The sequence below is a fragment of the Nuphar pumila genome, chromosome 8 (genome assembly GCF_984573655.1).
Source record: "Nuphar pumila chromosome 8, dmNupPumi1.hap1.1, whole genome shotgun sequence".
NCBI lineage: Eukaryota > Viridiplantae > Streptophyta > Magnoliopsida > Nymphaeales > Nymphaeaceae > Nuphar > Nuphar pumila.
Window position 1 is genome coordinate 87,913,081 of NC_143256.1, and position 8,866 is coordinate 87,921,946.

Consider the following 8,866-nt stretch of genomic DNA (forward strand, 5'->3'; position numbering starts at 1 on the left):
GGTGGCTTCAGAACTGGTAGATTGAGGAGATATTGCTTGATGCGCTCAAATGAGAGCTGACATTCTGGTCCCCACTCAAACTTCACTTCTTTTCTCAACAAGTGATTGAAGAGCTCGCATCTCATGGCCAAATTTGAGATGAAGCGCCGAATAGACTGAATGTGACCTTGAAGGCTTCACAGTTCTTTGAGATTGGTGGGAGGCGGCATATCAATGATTACCTTTGCCTTGGCAGGATCCACCTCTATGCCTTTCTTGCTGATCATGTAGCCAAGTAGCTTGCCTCACTCTACTCCGAAGACACACTTCTGCGGGTTGAGTCTCAACTTGTAGAGAATAAGTTTTTCAAAGACATGGCCGAGAGCATCGAGATGATCCTCTCCTTCTTTGGATTTGACCAGGATGTCATCCACATAGGCATCCATGTTCTTATGCATCTGGTCATGAAAGATAACTGCCATTGCTCTTTGATAGGTTGCCCCAGCATTCTTGAGCCCAAATGGCATAACTGTGTAGCAAAATGTACCCCAAGGCGTGGTAAAGGAAGTTTTGGATTGGTCACGAGCGGCCAATTTGATTTGATTGTAGCCTGAGTATCCATTCATAAAGGAAAACATGGCATGGTCTGCCATGCTATCGATCAGAAGATCGATGTTGGGAAGTGGATAGTCATCCTTTGGGATTGCTTTGTTCAAATCTCTGAAATCGATACAAATCCCGACTTTGCCATTCTTTTTGGGAACTGCCACGATGTTCGCCAACCAGTTTGGGTATTCGATAGTCCGGATGAATCCTGCTTTTAACAACTCTTCAAGTCCTTCTTTAACTTGTGGTGCCACTCGGGGATCCATCTTTCTCAATTTCCGCTTGATTGGTTTACAATCTGGCTTCAGCACGAGATGATGCTCGACCAGTTTGGGATCTAAGCCTGGCATATCCTTATAAGTCCAAGCAAAGACTTCCTGATGTTGTTTGAGAAAATAGACGAGCCTTTCCTTCTCATCTGAACTTAAGCTGGAACCAACTTTGAGGATTTTTGGATCATCTTCTGAACCAATGTTGGCATCCTCTATCGGATCTTGAACCAACGGCGATGGATCGTCCTGCTTCCGAATACTGGCAAATTCTAGCAAATCCTGAATCGCTGAATCGAACTCTGCTACTTCTTCGATCTGCCCTGTCACTTTGCTGATTTATGCCCCTGCCTTTGCCTTGCAGATTCTGGCCGGTTTGGATTTATTTTGAAGAAAGTTGGTATTGATAACGAGTCTTTTGAGCGATTTAGGAGCCATGATTCCGGCAATCCTGAAGGCGCAAAGAAGGTTTTTTTGAGAAAAGATACGAAATTCAAAAATAACCTTTTACACAGAAGCAGAAAATGATGATATAGACAAAGACATAAGCAAAAAATTATGTACACCATGATGAAAAGAAGAAACAAAATTTTCATTGATTAAGTAACTTTGATATTTACAGATGATTGTTGATGAAGAAAGGAAAGACTGGGGTGGACTTGCCCCTACATGACGATATGAGGAAAATAGGAAAAGAAAACAGAAAACAAAGGCATTGTCTTCATTCTGCCCCTTTGACGAAGATTGTCTTCCTACCGGACGATTGACTGGTGAAACCCAGTCCTGCATCCGTGACATGTCGAGTGGGTATGATTGGTTCTAAAATGTCGTCCCCATCCTTACCCAGACCCTTGAAGGGTTGGTAGTCATGCTTCATTAGGAGATCAAACCCTTTTCTAGCTTTCGAAAACTGAGGGAAAAGAGGGTGATCTTTGAGGGAAGTGCAATCGAGACGCCCACCCAGTTTGAAGAAGCGAGGTCCCTGCCACTGGACCACTGCTGCGACGTTTTCGGTTGGCTGGATCTCTTTCAGCTTCAACATGTCCAAGCTTTCACTTAAATTGATTTCATCGACTTCCCTGATGTTTGGGATGTCAGCAGTGAAAGTAGGATGGGAAATCATTGGTTGCGGGAGTCGCTCTTTCGGATCCTCTCCTAGGACCGTGGTGATCATGCCTCCCTTCGACCATTTGATGCATTGGTGAAGGGTTGAAGGAACAGCGTTGGCGTTGTAGATCCAAGTGCACCCTAAAAGAAGGTTGTATGTAGGTGGCACATTGACCACATGAAAAAGCACAGTATGCACCAAGTAGTTGATGAAAATTTCGAGAAATATCTTCCCCTTGGTCGTCTGCCCATGGTTGTCAAAACCGTAGATCGTTATGGGATCTAGGGTATACTCTTCTTCTTTCAGACCCAAAGTCTTGGCCGTCATCTCCGGACAAATATTAAGGTTGCTGCCTCCATCAACTAGCACATGAGGGACTGTCATGCCCCTGGTCCGCACTACTATGTAGAGAGCGTTGTTGTGGAAAGAATGAAGCTTCGATAAATCTTCATCAGAAAAAGTGATTGGTGCATTCGTCATTGCTTGATTGACGATATGCACCATATCTTGCGGTGTTGTGCTAGGTTTGACTTTGATCTTTCTTAGTAGATCTTCTAGCACTTGCTGGTGCTCTAGGGAAGCATGGGTCAGATCCAGGATAGAGATATTGGATAAAGCAGTGATTGGCTTCGGTACTGATCCTGAAGCCTCTTCTTTTTTTGAAGTTGCCTTGACGAAGCACTTTGGAATCCTGGGGACTAGCTTGGCAATGTTTGCCGCTACTTTGGCTAGTTCCTTGCTTGGTTTCTTATTGCTGGAAAATGCAGTAATATCCACCCTCTTGGCGGAAGACTGCGCTTGACGGAGGACGAGGACCTGATGTTGATCCTGAATGTCCTGACTGGAACATGGTTGAATGCTACCTTGAAGAAAAATCGATTGTTCGGTAATCACGGAAGCAGAATGCTTAGGGAATGGCTTGGACGAGATCTCTGGTTGTTGTTCGTCCTCATCCTCGATCAATAAATTCTTGTCAATGCAGTCTTGGATGATGTTTTTAAGGACAAAAGAGTGCTTAGTGTCATGTCCGACAGTCCGGTGGAATTTGCAGAACTTATCAGTCTATTTTCCCATAGCAACGGGAGGATCTGCCACCTTGGGGAGTTTTATCGTTCCCTTCGACATCATATATTCCAAGATGTCTTCACAGGACTGTTCTAGAGCTATAAACTCTCGATCATAACTCCATCCCTCGTGTTTTGGCTTTTTTTGTTGCTTTGCTTCTGGCTGAGGCACTGACTGGACGGACTGTGGCTTAACAAAATTTCCCTTCTAGGTTGCAGAGTTTGTCCTTTTGACCCTAGGGTGTCCGACATTCTTGTTACGATTTTTCTTGCTTTTCTTGCTGCCAGAACTACCGTTGTTGTCTGAAAATTCGTGGAGTAAGCCATATGGTCCTTTTTCTTTTAATCAGGATTCCCTCTGACGAAAGGATATCCTTCATACAAGACGTTGTCCAATCCGGTCTCGAGCCACTCGGCTCTCTCAATCAGCTTGATGAATGATTTGGCGGGCGATGTAGAAATGAGGTTCCTCAGAGGCTGAGCAAAGTTGTTCAAAATAATCGGTAGGGTGTACTCTTCTGGGACAGGAACCTTCATTCTGTTACAAGTGCTCCTCCACCTGTGGATGAATTCGCTAGCCCTCTCATTCTCGTTCTGCTTCAGATTGTACAGATGGTTAAGAGTTGTTGAGGCTTCAACATTGAACATGAAGCGCTCAATGAACAAGTTTATGACCTTATCGAACTCTCGTAGTTCGATAGGATTGATGTGGTCTGCATACCACCTGGCTGCTACACCCTCTAGGCTGCGAGAAAAGCAAATGAATAACGCTCAGTTATCCTTCCTGAAACGGCCGCACTCAGCATAGAAAGTGGTCAAATGAGCCTTCGGGTTGTCGGTTCCGTCAAACTTGAGGAACTTGCGAGGGAGATTTTCCAGATTGTCATCCCCATCTAGGCCATTGTAAAAATCCTCACCAGAGTAAGTCTGTTTGCCTTTGCTTTTGGCCTGAATATCCTTAATGGCTTGAGTCATTTCCCTCATCTGCTCATGCATTGGATCATTAACTGGAATAGGCTTATTTACAGATTCAGGTTCTGCAACGATCTTTACAAATTGCTGCGGAGGATTCTGATGGTAGACAAACTGCTCCTCTTCCTCTGATTCTTCTTCGGCTGATTCTGATTCCTCAGAAGTGGTGTCAGGCTAGACTTTCTTTCTGACGATCCTGACTGGTTTTTTCACAGCTTTATTTTTCGGTTTGCTCTTTGAAACGACCTTCTTCTGACTGGCCTCAGCTTGCTCTGACATCATTCTGGTCATCATTCTCTTAAACAGGTTGTACATGGCGGGATCTATATCATCGGTTTTGTTCTGATTCTGCCCTCTGACTGACTTAGGAGAGTTTGTTGCCTCGGCTTTGCTGCCGTTGTGCTGAGGAACAGTCTCTTTTCCAGCTCTGGTCTGAACCATCTTGTCAATGTCAATGATTTCTGCGGAAATAAAGGAATAGTTAGAGCTAGAGGAGTTTTTGAAAATACGACCTTTTGAGAAAAAGACAGGAAAGGAGGAATTGACAGACAATTAAACAAGTTATCCCATCACCAGTGATTGGGTCATCACAAATTTTGTGATAATTGTGTCACCATTTTGTGGTAACGGAAAAAAATATGACTTGTCACCTAGGTGAGGTCGTCCATCATGATAAGAAGTAATTTTGAAGAAGAATATAAGGCAAAGTCTCATCACTAGGAATGAGGTCGTTACGGGGATCGTGACCTTATAAAACAAAAATAAAAGAATAAAATTTTGGCCACAAAAGAGCTTTTTAACATAACACAAAGTTGCATTTTTATTGATGACGAAATTTAAATACAAAGAGAAGGTGGGCAGACAGTTTTCCACCATTCTCGATATTCCGAAGATACATTAGGACCAGGAAACACAGACAAAGGAATGAAGGAGTCTCAAGTGTATTTGGTCACATGGTATGCTCCAGACCATTGATCCGACTATAGATCGAACTCTCGCATGTGGTTCGTCGGGAAGCGAGTGTTGACATAAACTTGCCGCTGCGAGAACTGTCTGAGACACCTCTCTGGCTGATAGTTGACATAGAAGAAAGGGCCAAGCAATCTGTAACGCTTGCTACGAGCATAAGTGTAGCGAGGAACTGATTCTCGTCTGTCGAAGTAATCCCAGAGGATCTCTTCCTGGTGCAGACACTCGATCAAAGTTCAATATTGAACGACAGACTTCGACTTCTTGCTGTTGAACCTGAAAGAACTGGCCTTCGATGAAACATGTCGCAGGAACCAAGACTGCAAGGCATACGTGCATCCTTCCACAAAAATGGTCTCTCCAATGGCGAAATGGGCTAAGCCTCTGTAGAGAAAGGCTAGAGCTGCCATGGATACTAAAAGCTGATGGGTTTGCTTGCTTCCCCATCTTCGAAAGAGCTGGGCAACTCTAACATCAATGAAATTCTGACTGTCCTAAAAGAACGCCAATCCTAGTGTGCATAGGACCATGGCGTGCTGAATTCTTTCTCTCGCTGCTCGGAATAAGGTGTCAACTTCCTCGTAGGCCCCATACTTGCGATAGAGTCCGAACAGGTCGATGAACTGACTTTCGTTGATCTCGGTGAGAGGCCAAGATCTGCTACCTGTAGCTCTGGCTAATGCTTCTCGAACATTTATCCCCTTGACATTGATCAGGAACTGTTGTTCGACCAGATCATCTGGCTGACCAGCTGGTTTTGGCAATCCCATGATGTCACTAAACTCATCCATTAGCAGAGTCATCTCTTCCCATGGAAACCAAAATGTGCAGGTACGTGGGTTCCATCGTTCAGCCATAGCTTGAATCAGACTGTCGTTGATGGTTTGTTTGCCCCCAACCGATGCCATCTCTAATCCATAATCATCTAAGTGGTCTAGGAACATACGCGAGAAGGTGGCGAACCAAGAATAATACCACCGAGGGAAGAAAGGATGAGACTGGATGACCCGATGATCCGGGGATCCATCCTGTATCTGATAGAAGACATGATCTCTAGGAAAGACAGCATCGAGGGAATCAGATGCCATTGAAATGATACTGAGGCAAAGAGGAAGAGAATTAGATAGAATGCAGGACTTACGGATAGACTCTTGATGAAAGAAGAGGATAGACATGAATCCTGTAAGTTTTTGAAAGATTAAGGGATTTTTAGAAAAGGGATTTTCAGGTTTTTTCAAAGAAAAATTTGACACAAAAGAGAAAAGAATGTAGGTAAAGGAAGAATATACACCTGGGGTTTGTGAAAATAAAGGGAATTTTTGAATAATATACCCAGGGTTTTGAAAATGTTTGATATATATAGGAGAATACAAGGAAACATCGCATAATTAGAGCTGCATAAACAAGGATGCACACACAACATTCCCTAAAGGCTGACTCTAAATGCAATATTTGAAATGGCTTGTAGGACCTTAATCCTAACTCTATGGTTCAGATCGTCTGATTCCAATCAAGGTACGCCGATATACTCAAGCTGAAGCGCGAAGTACGTGGCATAGAAATAGTTCTCCGGATCTAAGGTAATGGCTTCCCAACATCCTTGAGCACCTACCGATATACCTCGGACTATGGCCCTTAGGTACGTGGTAAGGGGGTGCGAACCCAAATAAGTGGTCCAGTTGTGAGGCTCTTTTCCGAACTATGGTTCAGTGAGACAGCCCAGCAACGTGAAGACTGGGACAATATAGGTAGAGATGTTTTCAAAAATATGTTCAACATGCAGATAAAACCAGAAAGCTCTAATGCAAGTCATAAAGAGATAGATTTAAATGAAAAGAAGCATACACTTGCATACATTGTTTGCATTCAATCCCTAGAATTGAGGAGAGTTGTATTTCAGACCTAAGTCTAATGTGAGCATGGAATAATCTCCTCAATATGGTCCTACTAAACCATACTTAGATCCTATATGCAATGATGTCAGCTTAGGACAGAGTCTAGGCTCCTAAGGTTTGCATGAAAAATGAAGCTGACATAGAAGAATAAAGACTTAAAAAATATTATAGCAAAGCAAAGGCATAATTCGACCAGACGGAGACGAGTCCCATCACGGTCGCCAAAACTGTGATCATCGCAATTTTTTTTCTCTTATGGTTTCTCTCTCTTCCTTCTCTTTTCCTTTCTAACTTCTATTTTCCTCCTTTTTGAAGGAAGAAAGATAAAAGAGAGAAAAGAAGAGAGAAGAGAGAAGCGGAACTCTTTTGCGAGGTCTCACTTGACCTTGATTTGAAAATATTTAGAAAATTATTCACCTCCGTTTTGAAATATTGCGGGAAAATAGAGAGACAGGATTCGTTCGTCGGTACGAGGTTCGATTGTTCCTGGCGCCTTTACCAGAGGTAATCAAACCAAGGATCGAATTTATGCTTTTTTGCTTTGCCTAAATATTATCTAAGAATTTATCTTAAGTCTAAATGCACAAAGAATCATGCTTGTGCAATGCAAGGATGTATGCTCTTTTGAGAAAATGTTTTGAAAAATTCCCAAGTATTCTGATATGAACTTGATAATAAAGTGAAGAAGTGGTTTCTTAAAGGGAAAAATCTAACTTAGAAATCGATATGGATCATAGAAGTTCTAAGTTTTTGAAATAATCAGAGTTGGGAAAATAAATCTGAACTTTAAAAGGAATGGTTTTGAAGCTGAGATAAAAGGGAAAAGGAAGGAAATTTCAAAGTCAGAAAATGGACTTTGAACTTAGATTTAGGATAAGAGATAAAATTCGAAATGGAATTGAATTTAAAATTTTGAAATCAAAATTTACACTGGTCGAACTTTCCAAATCCAGGTTACGCTGGTCAAACTACCTAAATCCAATTTTACACTCGTCGAACTGCCCAAATCTAGGTTACGCTGGTCGAACAACCTAAATCCAGTTTTTACACAAGTCGAACTTCTCAAATCCAGGTTACACTGGTCGAACTACCTAAATCCAATTTTATATTTATCGAACTTCCTAAATCCAGGTTACGTTGGTTGAACTATCTAAACCCAGTTTTACACTAGTCGAACTTCCCAAATCCAGGTTACGCTGGTCGAACTACCTAAATCCAGTTTTACACTAGTCAAACTTCCCAAATCCAGGTAATGTTGGTCGAACTACCTAAATCCAGTTTTTATACTGGTCGAACTTCCCAAATCCAGGTTACGCTAGTCGAACTACCTAAATCCAAATTTTTACACTGGTCGAACTTCCCAAATCCAAGTTACGCTGGTCGAACTACCTAAATCCAGTTTTTACACTGGTCGAACTTTCCAAATCCAGGTTATGCTGGTCGAACTACTTAAATCCAGTTTTTACACTGGTCGAACTTCCTAAATCCAGTTTACACTGGTCCAACTTCCTAAATCCAATTTTACACTGGTCAAACTTCCCAAATCCAGGTTACGCTGGTCAAACTACCTAAATCCATTTTTTTTACACTGATCAAACTTCCTAAATCGAGTTTTACACTGGTTGAACTTCCCAAATCCAGGTTACGCTGGTCAAACAACCTAAATCTAGTTTTTACACTGGTCGAACTTCCCAAAACCCAGTTTACACTAGTCAAACTTCCAAAATCTAGTCTTCGCACTGGTCAAACTTTCAAGGTCTAAATTTTAGCCACAAATTTATCAAACTGACATCAAGTAACTCTCTTACAAAGAATTCCAAGACATATTGTAAGTTTACTACAAAAAATATTTGTTGATTCCAAGATTTCATTACACAAAGAGAATTACCTTGAACTACCTTAAATATTTCTCTCTAAAAAGGGCAAAATTTCTACAAAGAAAGAAAAAAATTCAAAGCTTTTTTTGTTGGTCAACCAAAAGGATAAAGAAAGATCATTGATATG